Below are 21,286 nucleotides of genomic sequence, written 5' to 3'. Positions count from 1 at the left end.
CTATACCAATGATGTAATCCAGGAACTAAAAATTTTATGAATGAACAAATATTCTTCATGCTCAAAATGTTTATTACAACATTACACTGTGCATTTTCCATTATTTTTGGCCAGCCAGGGGGATGATATTCAAATTATTTAACAACCAGCAGAACATGGGCGTTGAACAGGCAGAACGTGAATGAGCTGTAAAATATCAATATGAACACTAGGAAAATATCAACCCAGCTATTCCACATCCAGACGTCAAATCCAAAAATAGATGGGAAAGATCTTACCTCCTACTACAGCATCCTTGTGAGCTTAACACAACAAAGATTAATATTTCTCACTAACGCTACACTTCCGTTGAGTGTTTCTGGGGCTCTGGTCTATGTCATCAATGTCGTCAGTCAGGCCCCAGGCTGATAGAGCAGCCATAATCTGGAATACCGATCACTTTGCAAAAATGAAAAGAAAGCCCTGGAGGTTCTCATGTTAGCAATCACATGTCACATCTGCTCACAACTCATTTATCAGAACTAGTTACTTGACCCCTCACAATCACAAGGGGCTAGCAAATACAATTCTACTATATGGCTGGAAGGAGGGCGGGGTCAGGGGGTGAACAGAACATACAGTGAACAGCACTAGGGACAACCACTGTACACTTTATGGTCATTAACTCTTTAACTCACTCTTCTTCCTGTACCTCAAGCACATTCACCACCTCCCCAAGTTAACAACCTGAAAGTCTCAGCTAGTTAAAGCAGCAAGCTCAAGTCGTGATCGACTCTACCTTTGGAATGATACGTGGATTCTCTACATCATATCCAGATGTAGCTTCTCTTCATTCAAAGGATGAATGTATTAGTCTGCTATTAACGCAATAATGATGTATAATATATCATCCCTAAATTCAATAGCTTAAAACAACAGACATTTCCGTTTTTGCTTGGCTTGGATTCAGTTCTGCTCCAGGTGTCTCCACATATTCTTGGTCCAAGGAATACGCTCAATTCATGACAGTTTACAAGAGCAGGGGAACACAAGCCAAATAAATGCTCAACATTTGAAGCCTTTACATACCTTTGCATTCCACTGGCCAAAGCAAGTCAGAGGTTCACAAGTCACAAAGCAAGGTCATGTTCAAAGTGTTAAGAACAGGGAAACGTACTGCCACACAGGGGAAAAGTGGAGAAGAATGGATATTTGATGAACAAAAATCTGATGCATCATGCCTTTGAATTAAAAGTACAAAGTATTTATTCCCTTATACAACCAATGTACAATGGGGGAACAGACGCAGGATACACACAAAATACTCTCATTTGAAAAGGGAATGAGTAGGAGATACACTGCAGTGACAGGTTCATGTTAGCTCCAGTTTTGCTCCTTGGTAACGCTCCACAGTCCATGACTTTCTGTGATCCTTGGTTCCACCCTCTGGAATTTCCTTCCTTTTCTATTTTGCTCCTCAGCTATATTTGAAAAGAGCATTGGAGAATATGCCATCCTTGGGGACGGAGTAGCTTTTTTAATCTGTTTCCTGCTGATAGAAGGTTGGGGGCTAAATATGATTTTATATCTTCAACAATCAGAATATCTTTTAGTCCAAGATGGCAGTCCTTTTGGCACCTATTCTAGTCAGCTTCTCATCTGATTCCAGTTAACTGAAAACACCGATAACCCCCAGCACAGTTTACTTCTAGCTCTATTTTTGGGGGGTTATATATTTTTTGGCTCTCTAACCCCATAATTCTGCCTGGCTTAATTGAGGGTTCCTGAGTTTATCAAGCTCCAGTGAGAGAACTATACCCTTAATATCCCTGCTTCATTCCACTACCATCCCCAGGCCATCTGGTCTACCTAAAAGGATTTACTTGACTTCACCTTAATTTGGTAAAGGGTTTTATTATTGGTGTGATGGTCACAGCCTCAATTTAATCCTTGCAAAGAGGATTAATTGTTATCAGCCTTTGCACAGAAAAGGTCTAAATTTTATGTTGTTAGGCTGAAAAGCAATCCCTTTTTCCAAGCCTACAAATCCCCAAATTTCTGCACTTTCTATTCCCTTTCACTTTGGCAGCAACATTTGACTACCACACATGGTATCACTGTCAAAAATTTAGGCCAGGGAATTCCCTGGTGGTCCAGTGGTTAAGACGCCCTGTCTCCACTGCAGGGGGCACAGGTTTGATCCCTGGTCACGGAACTAAGATCCCACATGCTGTGTGGCATGGCCGAAAAACAAATAAAAAAATTTTTTTAAAGAGCAGAAAAATTTAGGCCAGAAAAGGAAGTTAGAGCATTCAATGTCTTGGTATAATTTGACTATGGAGGACTTTCTATTTATCTGCCTCTCCCTAGATAGGAGAAGGAGAACATGGGGTGGGGGAGAGGTGGAGAGGGTTGTCCTCACTATTAGAACTTTTGAATTTAAAAAACCACCCTCACCAAGAAGGGTTGAGGAAAAGTACAGATAACTTCTGATGATGGCTTACTGTTAGGTTAGAAAATATTATTTTGAAAAATCCTTGTGACTCATGTCTACCTCCTTGAATTTTGAATCTTTTCTGCACTATCTTACAAAATGAGCCAATTAATTTCATGTTTGGCAAAGGGAGTGGAATTAATCTGTTCTCCACCCAATGATTCCTTTTCTACAGAGAGTGCAAGGAAGGCACATCAGGCTGGAGAAATCAGTATTTAATGCCAACGTGGCAATGAATGGAGTAGAAGTAATAATCATACTGGTCTGGTTAGGAACTCTGTAGGAAATAAGAGAGAGAACAGTGGTTAAGTGGGCCCAGTTACTAAGGATCATCACCAGTGCCTTCCTTTCTCTATGTACAAATACCTTCTTTTACTCTAGGCTCTGTCTACCTCCTGCTGGGATTATGACAAATTATTTGTAGTCACTGCATTTGCCTCCAGTCTCTGCTTATTTCAGTTTCAACTAATATTGTTAGAGCAATGTATTTCTCAAATGTCACTTTTGTTATATGAATCTACAGTTGTAATCTGTTGTTAATGTCAGATCCTTTAAGGCCCTATGCATTTACCAACATATTACAAATTTGAACTTTACAGCTTAGTTAAGGTTATTATGAGGAATAATACAAGTACTTTCTAAAAGTGGAAAGCATACTCTAAAAGTTATCCCTAGTTCTATTGTTCCTATAGAAACAATTCTTGAACAAGTCACTTAATATCTCTAAATTTCAATTTTTTTTAAATCGGGGGACTTCCCTGGTGGTGCAGTGGTTAAGAATTGCCTGCTAATGCAGGGGACACGGGTTCGATCCCTGGTCCAGGAAAATCCCACGTGCCACGGAGCAACTAAGCCCGTGCACCCCAACTACTGAGCCTGCACTCTAGAGCCCGTGAGCCACAACTACTGAGCCCGCGTGCCACAGCTACTGAAGCCCGCACGCCTAGAGCCCGTGCCCCGCAACGAGAAGCCCCTGCAATGAGAAGCCTACGCACCGCAACAAAGAGCAGCCCCCGCTCACCGCAGCAAGAGAAAGCCCACGGGCAGCAACGAAGACACAAAGCAGCCATAAATAAATTAATTAATTTTTAAAAATCGGTAAAGTATAGACAAAAAAATTTTTCCTGGAAGTTAAATACATGAAAGCCTTCAGCAGAATGTCAGGCATACAGTAATTGCTCAACAGAAGTTCACTATTTAGAATTTATTTAAAAACTTAAATATTAATTACCAGGTAATATCTGTATAAATATTTCAATGATAAATTGAGAATAAGACTTAAGAAAATAAAATCACCTTAGTACCAAATAATTACTCTCTTAACAATCTTAAACTGCTTAATCTAATGATATTCTAGGCCCCAGGAAAAACTTACTTTGATCCCCATTCTTGAGGCCCATAAATGAAGTCTATCAGCAGCTGGGAGATAAAAGTTCTTCTTGAACTGCATATTTCAGTAATTTAACAGGAAACTCAGTGATCGTTCTTCACTTCAGGTGGCCCTCTTCCAATCAACGTTAGGTCCATTTTCCTTCTCTTTGCACTTAAAACACTTTTAGTGCCACACGGCCCTCTGGCTCCAAATTGCACTCTTAAATAGCCATTTTTAAAACTGTTCTTCCTTAGAGCCAAGCAAAAAGAGAGTATATTACAAAAGGAGAGATCACAGCCATACCAGGCCTAGGTCCACAACGTGTGAGTCTCTTTCAATCCCGAGCAGGTTGTCCTAGCAACAGGCTTTACTAACTTGCTCTATTTCACCTCTTAAAGCCTTTGAAGTGAGTCCCTCCTCCCTCACTGCCTTTGAAGTTATTCTTAACAGAATTCTGAACACCCGTCTATTAACTGCCCCAGCAGATTTCTGAACACCCCAGAAATTTCTGCATCCCCCCGGAAAAACCTGGGGCTCTTTCCTGAGCCACAGTAACAGCCATAGGCACGTGGCTTCATGTGATTACAGCCCATCTGTTAGTGTGACTAACCAACCCATCAACCAATATTTCTTGAACGTTTCCTATATTCTGGGCACTTTGCTGGGCTCTACAAACATAAGAATGAAATGCAGTCTCTGACCTCCATCGTTTCAATCTAATGCCGTCTAATCCTCTAAACCTGCCCTGTCCAATGTAACAGCCACGGCCTCACAAGGTGATGCAGCATTTGAAATGTGGCAGGTCCCAACTGAGGTGTACTGTAAGTGTAAAATATACACCAGGTTTTGAGGACTTGGTAGAAAAAAATGTAAAATATTTCATTAATAATTTTTTATGCTGATTACATGTCTAAATGATAATGTTTTAGATATATTGATATACATAAGATATATTATTAAAGTTAATTTTACCAATTTCTTTTCACTTTTTTTAAGTGACTGCTCGGAAATTTAAAAGGACATATGGCTCACGGTATAATTCTGTTAGATAGTGCTACTCTAAATATATGTGTCGAAATTACCTGAAAAACTTGTTAAAATGTAGATTGCAGGTCCTAGCCCATGTCTGACATTGAATCAGAGTATCTGGGTAATGGGGTCCAGGAATAAGAATTTTCAACAAATATACCAGCTAATTCTTATGCACCTGTAAATTTAAGACTCATTTGTCTCTTGACTACTAAACTCAGAGCCAAGAGTTATTCCTATTCCAAATAACATTATTTACATTGTTTAGGCAGATGATGAGAAAGGGTAACTGACAATTAAGAAGGGTTCCTTCAGTGAGTCCAAAGTCGTTTCTGGAATCATCCCAATAAAGAAGAGGGTAAAAAAACAACACACTTGATCTTTAACTGGGCAACCCACTGCACAATCACTCTCATGTACATTATGTGGTATTACTACGCCAGGGGCAGGTACTTTAACAAGAGAAGAAGAAAAGGCAGGTTTGGTCTTATACTATCTTGACCACCTGGTTTTCCAACTTGATGGGTCAAACTGAAAACAGAACTTGAGGATATAACTCCAACCTTCTCATTTTGGACCTTTTGTGTTTATGCACGTGATAAAAACCATTGACATTTCTTCCACAAATACTGAGGTTTTACTGTGTTTCAGGAAGTGTGGGCTGGCTGTGGCCGAGACTACCTGCTGGCTGCTTCTCGGTATCTGCTCTCACCTTCTTTCTTAGTCATAGATTTTCAACTGGCCACATAGCCAACCAGAACATGAAAAAGAATTCTACGTTTGCTGTGATGCTTTTCTTTCTTTTTTTTAAAAATTAATTAATTAATTAGTTTATGGCTGTGTTGGGTCTTCGTTGCTGTGTGCGGGCTTTCTCTAGTTGCAGCAAGCGGGGGCTACTCTTCGTTGCGGTGTGCAGGCTTCTCATTGCAGTGGCTTCTCTTGTTGCGGATCACGGGCTCTAGGCACACAGGCTTCAGCAGCTGTGGCACTCAGTAATTGTGGCTTGCGGGCTCTAGAGTGCAGGCTCAGTAGCTGTGGCACACAGGCTTCGTTGCTCCGCGGCATGTGGAATCTTCCCGGACCAGGGCTCAAACCCGTGTCCCCTGCATTGGCAGGCGAATTCTTAACCACTGTGCCACCAGGGAAGCCCCTTCTTCTTTTTTTTTGATGTTTTTCAAATAGACGTGTCAATATGACTAAGTTCTAGCCCCAGGAATATAAGCAGAAGTATTGCATGGCAACTCCCTTCAAGAGCTTCCCTTCATGGATAGTTGGCACTTGTGCTTTGCCCATTCTTTCCCTCTTCCTCCATCTTGCTGCCCACAGTATGAATAAATCCATGGCTCCATCTTTAACCATGAACTCAAGGCCACCTTTTTGATACAGTGGGACAGAAAGATGAAAGTAGCTTGGGTTCCTGAGGATTTTGTGTAGAGCCACCATACCAGCCTTAGACCGCCTTCCTCTGGACATTGAGCTATATCCTGTTTAAGCAACATGATTTGGGGATTTTCTGTTACTTGCAGCTGAACTGGATCCCAACTGATAAACATCTCATTTTAAAGTTGTAATATTATAAATTCTCTAGACCAGTGCTTGGATTTTAGCTTGTAACTCTGGTCACATTTATATTGCATCTTTTCTATGGAGATCTCCAGCTCCTGTTCTATGGTATGTTTTCCAGTTTTGCAGCCTAATCATAGTTAGAAAAGTTTCTCAGGTTTTCCTGTTAATGTTGTATCAACCTCTCCCAAGCTTATACTTCTAAACTGAATACTAAAGCTTCTCACTGCTGACAAAATAATTAACCAATGGTCAGTCTAGGAAAGAAACAGAAAATTTTATTCAAGCCTACATGAGGATTATAACCCGAGAGACAGTCTTTCAGAAATCTCTGAGGACTGTTCCACCCATCAGAGGTCAAAGCACAGTTACATACTTTTTTGAGACAAAGTATTATACAACAAACGACGTGTTGACATTTATACACAGAAAAAAAGTTATAGGAGGTTACCAGGAAAAGCACCGTTATAAAGTGAGGAGTGGGTCATCATGACCCCTCACAAGATTAAGAAGGAAGTTTATCTCCTAAGGAGGTCTGATTAACGCAGATGCACAGTACACACTAAAGGGGAGGGAAAAGGCCCAGAGAAAAAATTTACGTTTAAATTTTCCTTGTCTTGCCAAAAATGTATTTCATCATCACTATATTCCATCTGTTAATCTCTCCTTCGATTTCTTGCAGCTAAGTTTTTTCATATTTTTGTAGCTATGTTATTAGATGCAAAAAAAGTGTCCATGAAGGAGATGTGGGGCTTTTTGTGAGTTATAAATGAGTTACCCTATTTAATTTGTGACTTTTTTTCTTGTACTCAACTTTGATATGAATATAATGACCCCTCTATTCCTTATGTTATTTTGATGCTCTTTTACTTGGCATATAGTTGGCCACTACTGATGGATATACTTTGTACCGTTTTTTGTTTTTTTTGTTTTTTTTTTTTTGCGGTACACGGGCCTCTCACTGCTGTGGCCTCTCCCGCTGCGGAGCACAGGCTCCGGACGCGCAGGCTCAGCGGCCATGGCTCACGGGCCCAGCCGCTCCGCGGCATGTGGGATCTTCCCGGACCGGGGCACGAACCTGCGTCCCCTGCATCGGCAAGCGGACTCTCAACCACTGCGCCACCAGGGAAGCCCCCTTATGTTATTTTGATACTCTTTTACTTGGCATATAGTTGCCCACTAGTGATGGATATACTTTGCTTGCTCCTCTCAAACTACTCTCCCCCTTTCTACACTCCAGGAGGCTAACCAATATCGACTGGCCAATGGGAAAACTAATAGTACATCAGTACATAGAGCAAGAGGTCTGGGCGTTTATCCCCTGGCTCCCTCCCTGCAAGGTCGCTGAGAACTTGATCAGAGCTTAAGAACTTGTCAGGTACCCTCTCCGCTCTTACTCTCTGTCTCTGGACCCTGGTAACCACGCCCTCCCTTGCCCATTTAGATCTCCACGGTAATAGGTCCATGCAGTCATTATTCCCAGGGTGTTGTGGTTTCTCTGTACTTTGCCCTCATGGTTGCAAATAGTCCATTTATAAATCCTCCTCATGCTATTCTAATTTGAGTGTAACATCTGTTCCCTCCTGGGACTCTGATAGAATTAATTGGTGCCAGGAGTGACCCCAGAAAACATATTCTCAAAATAGACTTCTAGATTAGGTTGCTCATATATTTGAGGAACATCAGGATAAGCTCCTTCCTGGGGTGCAGGCAGGGCCAGGGTGAGGTGAGAGAAGCACTTAGGGCACAAAATCAAGGAGGCCCTCACTCTCAGGGTCAGGCCAAGAGTAAACGCACCCTAAGTGTCTTGCCAACTTCACCCTAGTCCTGTACCCCAGTCTCATGCCTGACATGGAGTAGAGTGGAGGATGGCAGGCATGGAACCCTAGTAATTCACTGCATGATACTGTATCAAAATGACTCAAATTATCATCAGCATTAGCTTAGGGCTGTGAAATTAACTAAACAAGGAAGCCATTAGACTGAGGTGGCTTTAATACCATGGCAGCTGTTGGGAAAAAAGTTTTCCTTTGTCCGTGAAAAATTAATCAGTCAATCTAAGAAAGAAATGGAAAATTTTATTCAAGCCAAATTGAGGATTATAACTTGGGAAGAGCATCTCAGAAATCTCTGAGAACTGTTCCACCCGTTTGAAGTCAGGGCACAGTTATATAAATTTTTTGAGACAGAAGGGTTCTACATTAAATGAAACCAGGGGGGGCCCTGTGGGCTCCTGGGCACAGAAGCCTTTTTTTTGTCCCTCATTTCTTGTAGACAAGACTCCAGCCTCCATGACCTTCCCTGAGTTCCAAAGGGCCGATTGGCAGAGTTGAGTAGCTGTTACAGACATTGTAGAGCCCACAAACCTAAAATGTTTCCTACTTGGTCCTCATTAGAAAAAGTGTGCCAACCCCTGTTCTTCTAGATCATGGGAGATGGATTCTGAGGAATGAATGGTTTCATTCCTTGGGATGCTATTCCAGGAGCAGCATGGAGCTTAATATGAATTCAGTAATAATCTGTTCTTCTCCAGCCCCAGTGAAGTTGTATTCATTAGACATACGTTTGCCTGGGAGTACCATAAAGGCCTGACTAATGGCAGATAACACAAAAAGAAGTGTATTTATCTCATATACAAATAAGTCCAGAAGTACGTGGTCCAGGGGTGGTATGATGCTTTCCAAATGGGCTCTTTTTTTTTTTTCTCCCCAACCATATCTACAATGTTGGCTTTCATCTCATGCTTATTGTAAGATGGCTACAGCACCTAAAGGCATAAGGATTCAAACAGTTGCTAATCAAGGGAGGAGCAGCCCCCAAACCACCTGAGGTAAGATTAAAAGGACCAGGGAAGCTCATCAAGATTAGGACACCAGTCACCTGAGACCCTGCACACACCCTAATCTTGCCAGCAGCACCACCCTTGAAGTATTGTTAGAAAACTCCTCATCAAATCCTCTCGGGTTTTATACATATAAATAGAAAGCTAATAAGAACCTGCTGTATAAAAAAAAAAATCCTCCCGGGTTGGGACACAGTTTTTCGAGGCAGGAGCCTGCTGTGTCCCCCTTTGCCTGCAAAGCAATAAAGCTATCCTTTTCTACTTCACCCAAAACTCTGTATGTCACTGGTGCAGAGAGGCCAAACTTTCGGCATCATTATTGACAGTTTACACATTCCAGATCTGCAAGTACAGAGTGGTGGGTCATCATGACCCCTTACAAGATCAAGATGGAATGTTATCTTTTAAGGAGTTGTCTTGTTGATGCTAGAAGAATGTTGCTCTATATGGTTGAGCAGGTATTTCTGCCCAAGGGGGAGGTTTGGTCGATGCATAATGCAGATACACAATGTACAGCAGAGGGAGAGAGGAGGCCAAAGGGCAGAGAAATCCTTTTATGTTTACATGTTTCTTGTCTTGCCATAAAATATGAATTTTATTTCACACTTCTACCCTTCTAGGTTCTTTTGGTGGCCTAATAATCAAATTTCCGTAAGACAGATAACCAGGAGAAAAACAACAAAGTTTAATAACATACATACCTCCTAGAGACTCAGGAAAACTGAGTAACTCTCCAAAATGCGGGAAACCCTCACCTTAAATACCATCTTTAGCTAAAAACAAAAGAGAATGTTGGGGGTGGGTCGAGTGGGTTATGCGAGGCTACCAGGAAAAGCGCAGTAAACGAGGGTAAGGCTGTCTTGCAAAGTTAAATCTTTGCCTTCTGCATTGATAAGAGTTTCTAGAAATAATGTCACCTTCTTCCAGGTACAGCAAGGGAGACACCCTTACAAATGGAGATTACCCTTACAAGTGTAAATGTCTCTTACAAAAGGGTAATTTCTATTACTCAGTTTTCACAGCTTCTCCTGTGTCTGCAGTTTCTTAAAAATAATCAGCACTAAAATAATCCTCATGGGGGCTTCCCCGGTGGTCCAGTGGTTAGGACTCCGTGCTTCCACTGCATGGCGCCAGTTCGATTCCTGGTCGGGGAATTAAGATCCCGCATGTCTCGCAGCACGGCCCAAAAGAATAAGAATAATAATAGTCCTCATGCCAAAGGGATATATTTTGGGGTGGCAAATTCTACTCCCCTACACAGCCTACATAAGCAAACCAAAATCTAAGCCTGAAAATGCCTCACGTTTTCTAAATCAAAGCACTAAGGTCAACCAGTCACAAAGAGCCAACTATATAGCCAATTAATACAATTTTCTTTCTCTGCTTCCCTATTTTTTCTATACAAGTCTTTTTCCCAGTTCCTGCGGGCAGAGTGCTTGTAACCCCCTCTGGTTTGGTGCTGCCTGATTTTAAACTCTTAAAATTTTTAATATACCCTAGTTTATCTTTTAGCTGTGTGAATCCAGGTGAAGGGAAAGGCATGGATCTAGTGGCTCGGGTACTCAGTCATTATGACAACAATAATGACAATAAAGATAGTAAAATCACCGGGCATCTTTGGATGCCAGAGGATAAAGAGAAATGGAAAGCTATGCATATGCAACTAAACACAAAGAGAACTAGAAAGCTTCCAAGACCACTTTGTGGAGTCCCTCGCCTCCTACACTGGTCACTGCCAAGGACCAACACCACAGCCTGACTGTAAGAGTTGCAGAGTTGCAGTGCTGGACATTTGCATGAAAGTAAGAACATTGATGGGGAAGGGGAAGGATCCTGAGATATTGAAACAAAGAAGGACCCTATGGTCCTTCCCTCTCATGTCCTCCACCTGCCTTTTGTCTGTAGAAAGACTTGAGCCAAAGAATAATTTTAATCAGAGAAGAGAGAAAATGCAGAAACAAAGGAAAGCAGTCAAACAAGACCAAATAATAATAGGACCTTTAGTAAATAAAATAAAATAAGGACCTTTAGTTCCTCCTCAAGGGCTATAGATAATATTTTTAGCCATGTCCTTTGGGCTGTCTTGTAGATACTGAAACCCCCAGCAGGTGGAAGAAGTTAACTACATGATGACCAGACTATAGCCATGACATAAGCTGCCACAATTCTGAGAGCTGGCCTCAAAGAAATGGGAACAAACCAACCCTGGAACTGAAGACCAACTCTACAAATTTCAAGGTAATTATCAGAGCTGACTGTGCTGTTTCTGCATGTAGCCCCCCACCCCTGCCTATACACCCCTGGAACTCCCCTTTGAAAGCTCTTGCCCACTGATTGCCAGAGGTGTGGGGGGGAGAGGGAGTCAGCTTTTGGACGGGAGCCCCCCCCCACCACCATGTTGCCAGCCTCCAAAATAAAGCAAACTTTCCTTTCCACCAACTTTGCCTCTTTATTGGCTTCAGAGCAGCAAGCAGCCAGACCCCACTTTCAGTAATAATATGAGATGAGGACATTTGAACAGATATGGATGAGGCTGAAGAATTTTTCATATGAGAATTCTCCTAATCCTCTCTTGTCAGGGGAGACAACCCTTGCCCACTGTTAAAGGGTACAAGCCAATTTCTGCATGTAAAAGCCTTTCAGTGTTACTTTTAATGAACCAACTACAGGAAAAAAATCATATTTATCAATTCCCCATAATAAAAATAGTATACATATTCTTAACAGTCCTATTTTCTTGACTAGTATGCTCTTAGATTTTTATCTCAGTTCATTATAACTATATACCATTATTTTATGGTATAAAATAGGTAGGACACAAAATCTATAATAACCCCTGCTCTCAACCATCTTATATTTCTTTCAAAAATCACAACATACACTTCCTGTTTTATAATTATTTAGACTAAGTTCAATGAATAAGTGCATTAATTACACACAGCCACTTATTTTTCATAACTGTTTCTCCATTCTTGTCTTTCCTATGTTTGAGTCTTCTCCCTGTGGTTGAATTATGTCATTTAGTTGGTTTGTGCTGAAGAGTAGCAGAATATGCTACCCCCAAAATGTACCTCTTTGGCATAAGGATTATTTTGAGCTGGTTATTTTGAGAAACTGCAGATGCAGGAGAAGCTCTGAAAAGAAGAGTAGAAGTTATCCTTTTGTAAGAGAAATGTACATTTATAAAGGAAATATCCATTTGTGTCTCCCTCTCTCCCAGGAAGAGAAGGTTGACTCTAAATCACAAGAGAATTTTGTCAGTACAGAAGGCACCTACTTAAATCTGCATAACAAACCTTACCCTTCTTTCCAGTGCTTTCCCTCATAACCTCGAATAACTGTTCCCCTCTACCCCACCCAAACGTCTTTCTTTTGTCTTTTGCTGAGGGTGGTATTTAAGGTGGTGGCTCGGGGCCATCTCAGGGAGTTATTCAGTTTTCCTGCTATGAACCAGGATGTATGTGTACAGGATATATACATGTTAATAAACTTGTATTTGTTTTTCTCTTCTTAATCTGTCTTTTAATCTTGTCTTGTTAATCTTGTCTGAGTTCTTCTGAGCCAAGAACTCAGAACAGCAGAGGGAAAATTATTTGAAATAATTTATCATATAAATTATTTAAATTTATTTCCCTACTGTGTGGTTGGCTTTTTGTTGTTTGTTTCCTTAGAAAATGTTCTGGGGACTATTCTAGAGGATTTACCCATAAGAGAACATCTTCCTGTTGCTTTTATAAATAAATAACTACTGAGCAGGAGAATGCTTTTTTGGAATTTGTTGTGCGCTCAAATATTATTTGAGAAATCCAGTGCAGTCTGGTGGATTTCCCTGTTAGGTGACTTCTTCTGCCTGGCTGCATATAGAATTGTTTGTTTTTGTTTACTTGTTTGTTTCTTTCTTTTGGATAAGTTTGAGGAGATAGAAAAAAAGGAATAATACAGAGATAAAGAAAAGAATTTCCCAAAGTTGGTCTAGGCCAAAATTTCTACTCCTTCATAATCTTCTTCTAGGAAGAAATTAGCAGTCCTGATAAAAGGTTTAGGTAATTCTAACAAACCTTAATGAAATTAAAGCCCTCTGAGAAACTAAGTGTGTATTCATCCAATCAGCTCACTCTCAGTGAATATTCTAATGAGCTTTATCTAGGCATTCTTTTTTGTCTAATTTAAGGATGATTAGGTAATTGTTTAGTTTTTCGCTTTCTTCTCCTGGAATCTCACTAACAAGGGTTAATCTTCAGTATATTTAGGTCACTTTCTTTGTGACAAATGTAAATAAAATTTCGTAGGTACTCATAAATAATCAGAAAAAAATTAGCAAAAGCAAACCTAGAGAAGGTCAAAAGTAAGAAGCAAAGATAAAACAAATCAAAAATTTTTTTAATTATTATAAAATATTGGCTATATTTCCTGTGTTTTACAATATATCCTTGTAGCTTATTTATTTCATACATAGTAATTTGTACCTCTTAATCCCCTATCCCTGTCTTGCCCCTCCTCCTTCCTCTCCCCACTGGTAACCACTATGTCTGTGAATCTGCTTCTGTTTTGCTATATTTACTCATTTGTTTTATTTTTTAGATTCCACATATAAGTTATACAGTATTTGTCTTCCTCTGTCTGACATATCACTAAGCATAATACCCTCTAGGTTCATCCATGTTGCTGCAAATGGCAGCAATTTTTTTATGGCTGATTAATATTCCATTGTGTATATGTGCCACATCTTCTTTACCCATTCATCTGTTGATGGACACTTACGTTGTTTCCATATCTTGGCTGTTGTAAATAGTGCTGCTATGAACGCTGGAGTGCATGTATCTTTTCGAATTAGTATTTTTGCTTCTTTTGGGTATATGCCCAGGAGTGGAATTGCTGGACCATATGGTAGCTCTATTTTTAGTTTTTGAGGAGCCTCCATACTGTTTTCCATAATGGCTACTCCAATTTATTAACAGTGTACAAGGGTTCCCTTTTCTCCACATCCTTGCCAACATTTGTTATTTGTGGTCTTTTTGATGATAGTCAGTTTCACAGGTGTGATCTGAAAGAGTTTTTCAGAGGACATGTGCAAATGGCCAATAAGCACATGAAAAGATGCTCAACATCACTGTCTATCAGGGAAGTGCAGAATCAAAACCACACACCCCCCCCCTAGGATGACTATAATCAAATAGACAGAATACAAGTTGTGGCAAGGATGTGAAGAAAATGGATCCCTCACACGTTGTGTGGGAACATAAAATGGCCCAATTTCCTCAGAAAACAGTCTGGCAGTTCCTTGAAATGTTAAATATAGGGTTACCACATGACCCAGCAATTTCACTCTTAGGTATCTATCAAGATAAATGAAAACATATGTCCATACAAAAACGTATGCACAAGTATTTATGGCAGCATTACTCTTAATGGCAAAAAAATGGAAACCAGCCAAATGCGTATCAGTTGATGAATGGATAAATAAAATATGGTATATCCATACAATGGAATATTATTTGTCAATAAGAAATGAAATACCAGTATATTCTACAATGTGGATGAATCATACATCATGCTAAGTATAAGAAAAGTCACAAAAGACTATGTAATGTATAATTCCATTTCTATGAAATGTCCAGAATAGGCAAATCTATAGCAACAGAAAAAAAATTAGTAATTGCCTAGGGCTGGTAGGATACGGGGCAAATGGAGAGTGAGGGGCTGCTAAAAGGCACTAGGTTTCTTTTGGACTGATATAATTCTTCTATATTTAGATTGTGGTGATGGTTGCACAACTCTGTAAATACACTAAAAACCATTGAATTGTATATTTTAAGAGGGTCGGTTGTATAGTATGTGAATTATATTTGAATAAATCTGTTTAAAATGGAATCAAGAAGTTTTGAACAAAGAGTGAGAGTCAATTGCCACTCTCCTCCCAGCAATCATCCAAAAAAGGGATTTGACAAATTAATGAATATTATGCCCTTTTTGACATGAAAAAGCACAGACTGGACTGAGCTTTAATACCTTTCTCCATTCCATACTCCAATACTTACTAATTAGTCTTGGCATTCAAGAGGGATTTTTTGGCATCCCAGTTACATGTTCTTAAATATATAAAAAATTTAAAAATTAGTTAGAAAGAAAAAATGTCACAGTGATGATATCTCCGGATGTTGGAGTTGTTTCTGAACTTTCCTAATTTTCCATTTTGAGCAGCATGTATTACTTCATAATCAGTAAAAACTGTTATAAAGTTATTTCAAAATTTCATAATAAGAGATAGCAAATTTGTCATCGCTTCCTGAGGAAAAGTTTCCTGTGTCTGTGAAGGCCACAGAGCAATATTCCTTCCCAACTCTCCTATCACAAGTATTAAACCTGGCCATCAGGGTAGGCTGCATTGATCTGCAGGAGTCACCTCAAAATAAACCACTTTGTCATGAGGACTAACTTGAGCTGAAGGCAATTGAGAATCAACAGATTTGGGGGAATTCCCTGACAGTCCAGTGGTTAGGACTCCGTGCTTTCACTGCCAGGGCCTGGGTTCGATCCCTGGTCAAGGAGCTAAGATCCTGTAAGCCACATGGTGCGGCCAAAAATAAATAAATAAAAAGATGGGAATTCCCTGGTGGTCCAGTGGTAAAGACTCCACCCTTCCACTGCAGGGGGCACGGGTTCAATCCCTGGCCAGGGAACTAAGATCTCACATGCCGCACAACACGGCCAAAAAATAAAAATTAAAAATAAAATAATAATTTTAAAAAGAATCAAGAGATTTGGGAAGTTTTCTGCCTTCCCCTTATTTGCCTAAAAGCAAGGCATAAATTTTCCCTTGAGGAAGGTGGCCCCCCACCATCCCCAAAGAGAAGTACAACTCTTATCATTGAAGACAGGGAGTCAACACCAAGATGAGTTTGCATAAACAGACCTCACTAAAATAGCCCTTATCTTCCATTAGTTCCCTCATATATTTCCTAGTCATTTTTCCACAATATTTCATCCCTTGAAGCCCAAACCCCCTTTCTTTTGTTACAAGGGTATATAAGCCCTTGAGCCTAACCTCTTTTTTTTTTTTTGCGGTATGCGGGCCCCTCACTGCTGTGGCCTCTCCCGTTGCGGACAACAGGCTCCGAACGCACAGGCTCAACGGCCATGGCTCACGGGCCCAGCCGCTCCGTGGCATGTGGGATCCTCCTGGACCGGGGCACGAACCCGCGTCGCCTGCATCAGCAGGCGGACTCTCAACCACTGCGCCACCAGGGAAGCCCTAACCTCTTTTTTGAGTTTTACTTCTTTCCTGTAACTCCCATGCATGTAAATATTAATAAAATTTGTGTGCCTTTTCTCCTGTTAATCTTTTTGTTCTTTTAATTTGCATGGCCCCAGAGATGGAGAGTCATACAAGAGAGTTTTTCTGGACTTCCCTGGTGGAGCAGTGGTTAAGAATCCGCCTCTCAATGCAGGGGACATAGGTTCAATCCCTGGTCTGGGAAGATCCCACGTGCAGTGGAGCAACTAAGCCCGTGCGCCACAACTACTGAGCCCACGTGCCACAGCTTCTGAAGCCCACACACCTAGAGCCCGTGCTCCGCAACAAGAAAAGCCACCGCAATGAGAAGCCCGCGCACCGCAACCAAGAGTAGCCCCCACTCGCCGCAACTAGAGAAAGCCCACACAGCAACGAAGACCCAATGCAGAAAAAAAAAAAAAGTTTTCTTCTTCAATAGTCCCTTGTGTGTTTTCAACTTTTAAAAAATATTTAGTTGTATTTGCATAAAAATGCTTAAGCTTCAGAATTTTATCAATATTGCTTTTTATGACTTTTACTTGTCAAGTATTGTATAAAATTCATTTGGTTTTTATGTGTGCCCTTTCTCCCTCAACTAGATTCCAAGGTTAAGGGAAAGACTATGTAATAATATAGTATGGGTATTCTAATTCCCCTAAAATAGTTCCTTTACATAATGTAGACAATCAATAAGTAGTTTTTGGACCTTTCTATTATGAAACTTTTTTTAGTAACAAAAAAGCATGCATTGTATGTTGCTTTATATAAATGTCTTAAACAACCGTTTGGTTCTTAGCTACTAATCCAGATATATACAGCTCATTTATTCTATGCTGTATCACCATGTTTATAAATTACCCTTTGGTTTTTGTAGCTTTTTTTTTTTTTATCACTTTTTTTCTTCTTCTTTTTTGACTGCTTTGGGTCTTTGTTGCTGCGCGTGGGCTTTCTCTAGTTGCGGTGAGCTGGGGCTACTCTTAGTTTTGGTACACTGGCTTCTCACTGCGGTGGCTCCTCTTATTGCAGAGCATGGGCTCTAGGCACCCAGGCTTCGGTCGTTGCAGCACGTGGGCTCAGTAGTTGTGGCTCAAGGGTTCTAGAGCGCAGGGTCAGTAATTGTGGCACACGGGCTTAGTTGCTCTGCAGCATGTGGCATCTTCCCGGACCAGGGCTCGAACCCGTGTCTCCTGCATTGGCGGGCAAATTCCTAACCACTGCGCCACCAGGGAAGTCCCCTGTAGCTTATTTTAAAATTACCTTTTAATTTTTGATCTTTTGTAAAACTCATCCTGTTTTTTAAAAAAAACGACATACTTAAGTTGCAAATGTGTTTTCATTTATGATAAGTCTTTCTTGCATCTTATCTTTCCATACCTCATTTACCCAAGCTTGGATTTGAGTAAATTCTTCTGATTTATTTCTTTAGCAGAATTTTACAGCTATTAGAATCAAAAGCAAACTTCCTTTTAAAAATTAAACATTGATCTTATGGAATGTATTTAATAGTAATCAAATGTCTTTAAGCAAACATTCCTCATAATTAAAGTATGCTGTTCTAAATCTTAACTGTCCTTAGGCAAACCCACCGCATATGAAAAAGATTACCTTTCATCCTGTCTTCACACTGATCATTTAGTGAGATGAAGGGGACACGTGAGGTAATCCTACACTCTCTATCACTAGGCTGAGTAGAAAGGCTAACTCTTACAGATTTCATGTAAACTATCAGACCCAGACATGATGGAATGTTTTTGATCCCCACCCCCTTCTCACTTCCCTCCTTACTTTCCTTTCTCACTCCACCCCACCAGTCTATCTCTATCCATTCCTTCTTTCAAACTATCAGCAGATATAGAGTCAGTCCTATACCCACCCTGTATCAAATTTTTAATGGATTATCATTGCCTGGATAAATCTAATGTGAAAACTAAAAGAAGACATATGATGAAGAAGACAGTACTGATGAGTAGCTGGCTTGTCAAGATGGCATTTGCCTTGCTGAAGTCATCACTTTTGTGCAGGGTCTTCATTTCAATTAATTTTGTCAATTTACTAAGAGCCCAGGCTCACTAAAGTAACAGAAGGTTGATATGTAAACGACAATACCAACATATTTAAGTACAATGAGAGATTTAACTGGCAAGAGGACTGGCTACTCTGACCAACTCAATATTGAATTCTTGGAGAGAAATGTATGAGAAACCAGATTATAATTGAAATTGTGGTACTTGGACACAAGGCAAGAAGTGGTCTGTTTTAGGAGCATGTTGGCATTAGCCTTGACATTTCAGCAACTGATTACTACTGTACATTGAACCCTTAACCACAGCAGTCCAGAATATTGCCTACTGGATCACTAAATAGCCATTCTTCAGACCGACCCATCCCTTCTTTATATATGCCAATATTATTGATAAGATAAGAGGCAGGTTCTTAATCTTCTTGCTGCTGGACCAGGAAACATTTTATCTCTGAGACATCTCTGGCACATATCTAGTATCAAACATCTGACCTTATCTCATAGTTGTATCTCAGACTGATTTGGTTTTCTTCAGGCCTACAATGATATGATAGCAAAAAGATTGTATATAACCTGGACCAGCTACATACGATGTGGGCAAATATAGAGATCCTTGTTTGAAAAGTATTGAGAATTTCAAGACAGTGACAGCAGAGCATCAAACCTGAGGGATTACTCAGGTCACACACTAATGAAGTTAGTCTATATATAACAGTCCTCTAGTGCAAGAGTCAGCAAACTACCACCCACAATCCAAATTCAGCTGCTCCCTATTTCTGTATAAGTAAAGTTACATTGGAATGTAGCTTATGGCTGCTTTTGCTCTACAATAGCAGAGTTCTGTACACGCTGCAGAGATGGTATGGCCCACGAAGACTAAACTATTTACTATCTGGCCTTTAAGAAAAAGTTTGCTGGGAATTCCCTGGTGGTCTAGTGGTTAAGACTCCGTGCTTCCCCTGCAGGGGGTGCAGGTTCAATCCCTGGTGGGGGAACTAAGATCCCACATGCTGCTCAGTGTGACCAAAAAAAAAAAAAAAAAAGAAAAAGTTTGCAGACTCCTGCTCTAGTGTCTGATCTGTCAGTCCTTGCCCCATACTTGTTATTCAAAATGGCCTCTCAGCAGTCTCTGCTTGATCCACTCTCCCCCTAAGAAACCATGTGGGGCACATGGTGGGCCTGCAGCTCTAGATCAGAAGAATGTGGAGATTTTTGACCCACTCAGAGTCCACAGACTGAAGTGCCAAGAATTTCTACGGCACTGTAGGACAGCAGTGCCTGTGAATTCTCCTCCATGGGGAAGCTTGCAAAGCTATCTGAACTCTTCTACCCAGACTTCTTGGGTACCTGGGATTTCTAACCATGGCTACCACAAAATCACTGCCAACTCCAAGTCAGAGAACTGACACTTGCCTCGTGTCTTGTGTGTCCATTTCATGAAGAAATGGGTTCCAGCCCTGTTCCTCTTTGACTCACTTGAGAATGCTGAATCCTCTGGTTCCATGTCTTATCCCCCATTTTGATTCCCCTGGATCAGGTACCCATATAACCTTTTTTTTTTTTTAAACACCTTTATTGGAGTGTAATTGCTTTACAGTGTGTGTTAGTTTCTGCTTTATAACAAAGTGAATCAGCTATACGTATACACATATCCCCTTATCTCCTCCCTCTTGCATCTTCCTCCCACCCTATGTTATGCTGATCTCCCTATGTTATGCAGCTGCTTCCCACTAGCTATCTATTTTACATTTGGTAGTGTATATATGTCCATGCCACTCTCTCATTTCATCCCAGCTTACCCTTCCCCCTCCCTGTGTCCTCAAGTCCATTCTCTATGTCTGCATCTTTATTCCTGTCCTGCCCCTAGGTTCTTCAGAACCTGCCCCTAGGTTCTTCATTTTTTTTAGATTCCATATATATGTGTTAGCATACGGTAGTTGTTTTTTTCTTTCTGACTTACTTCACTCTGTATGACAGTCTATATGTCCATCCACCACACTACAAATAATTTCATTTCTTTTTCTGGCTGAGTAATATTCCATTGTATATATGTGCCACATCTTCTTTATCCATTCATCTGTTGATGGACACTTAGGTTGCTTCCATGTCCTGGCTATTGTAAGTAGAGCTGCAATGAACATTTTGGTACATGACTCTTTTTGAATTATGGTTTTCTCAGGGTATATGCCCAGTAGTGGGATTGCTGGGTTGTGTGTAGTTCTATTTTTATTTTTTTAAGGAACCTCCATACTGTTCTCCATAGTGGCTGTATCCATTTACATTCCCACCAACAGTGTAGAAGGGTTCCCTTTTCTTCACAGCCTCTCCAGCATTTATTTTTTGCAGATTTTTTGGTGATGACTATTCTGACTGGTGTGAGGTGATATCTCATTGTAGTTTTGATTTGCATTTCTCTAATAATCAGTGATGTTGAGCATCCTTTCATGTGTTTGTTGGCAATCTGTATATCTTCTATGGAGAAATGTCTATTTAGATCTGCCCATTTTTGGATTGGGTTGTTTGGTTTTTTGATATTGAGCTGCATGAGCCGCCTGTATATTTTGGAGATTAATCCTTTGTCAGTTGCTTCATTTGCAAATATTTCCTCCCATTCTGAGGGCTGTCTTTTGGTTTTGTTTATGGTTTCCTTTGCTGTGCAAAAGCTTTTAAGTTTCAGTAGGTCCCATTTGTTTATTTTTGTTTTTATTTCCATT

The sequence above is a fragment of the Orcinus orca genome, chromosome 9 (genome assembly GCF_937001465.1).
Source record: "Orcinus orca chromosome 9, mOrcOrc1.1, whole genome shotgun sequence".
In the NCBI taxonomy this organism is placed as follows: Eukaryota; Metazoa; Chordata; class Mammalia; order Artiodactyla; family Delphinidae; genus Orcinus; species Orcinus orca.
The sequence above is the reverse complement of the archived record's forward strand: the minus strand, read 5'-3'. Positions refer to the sequence as shown.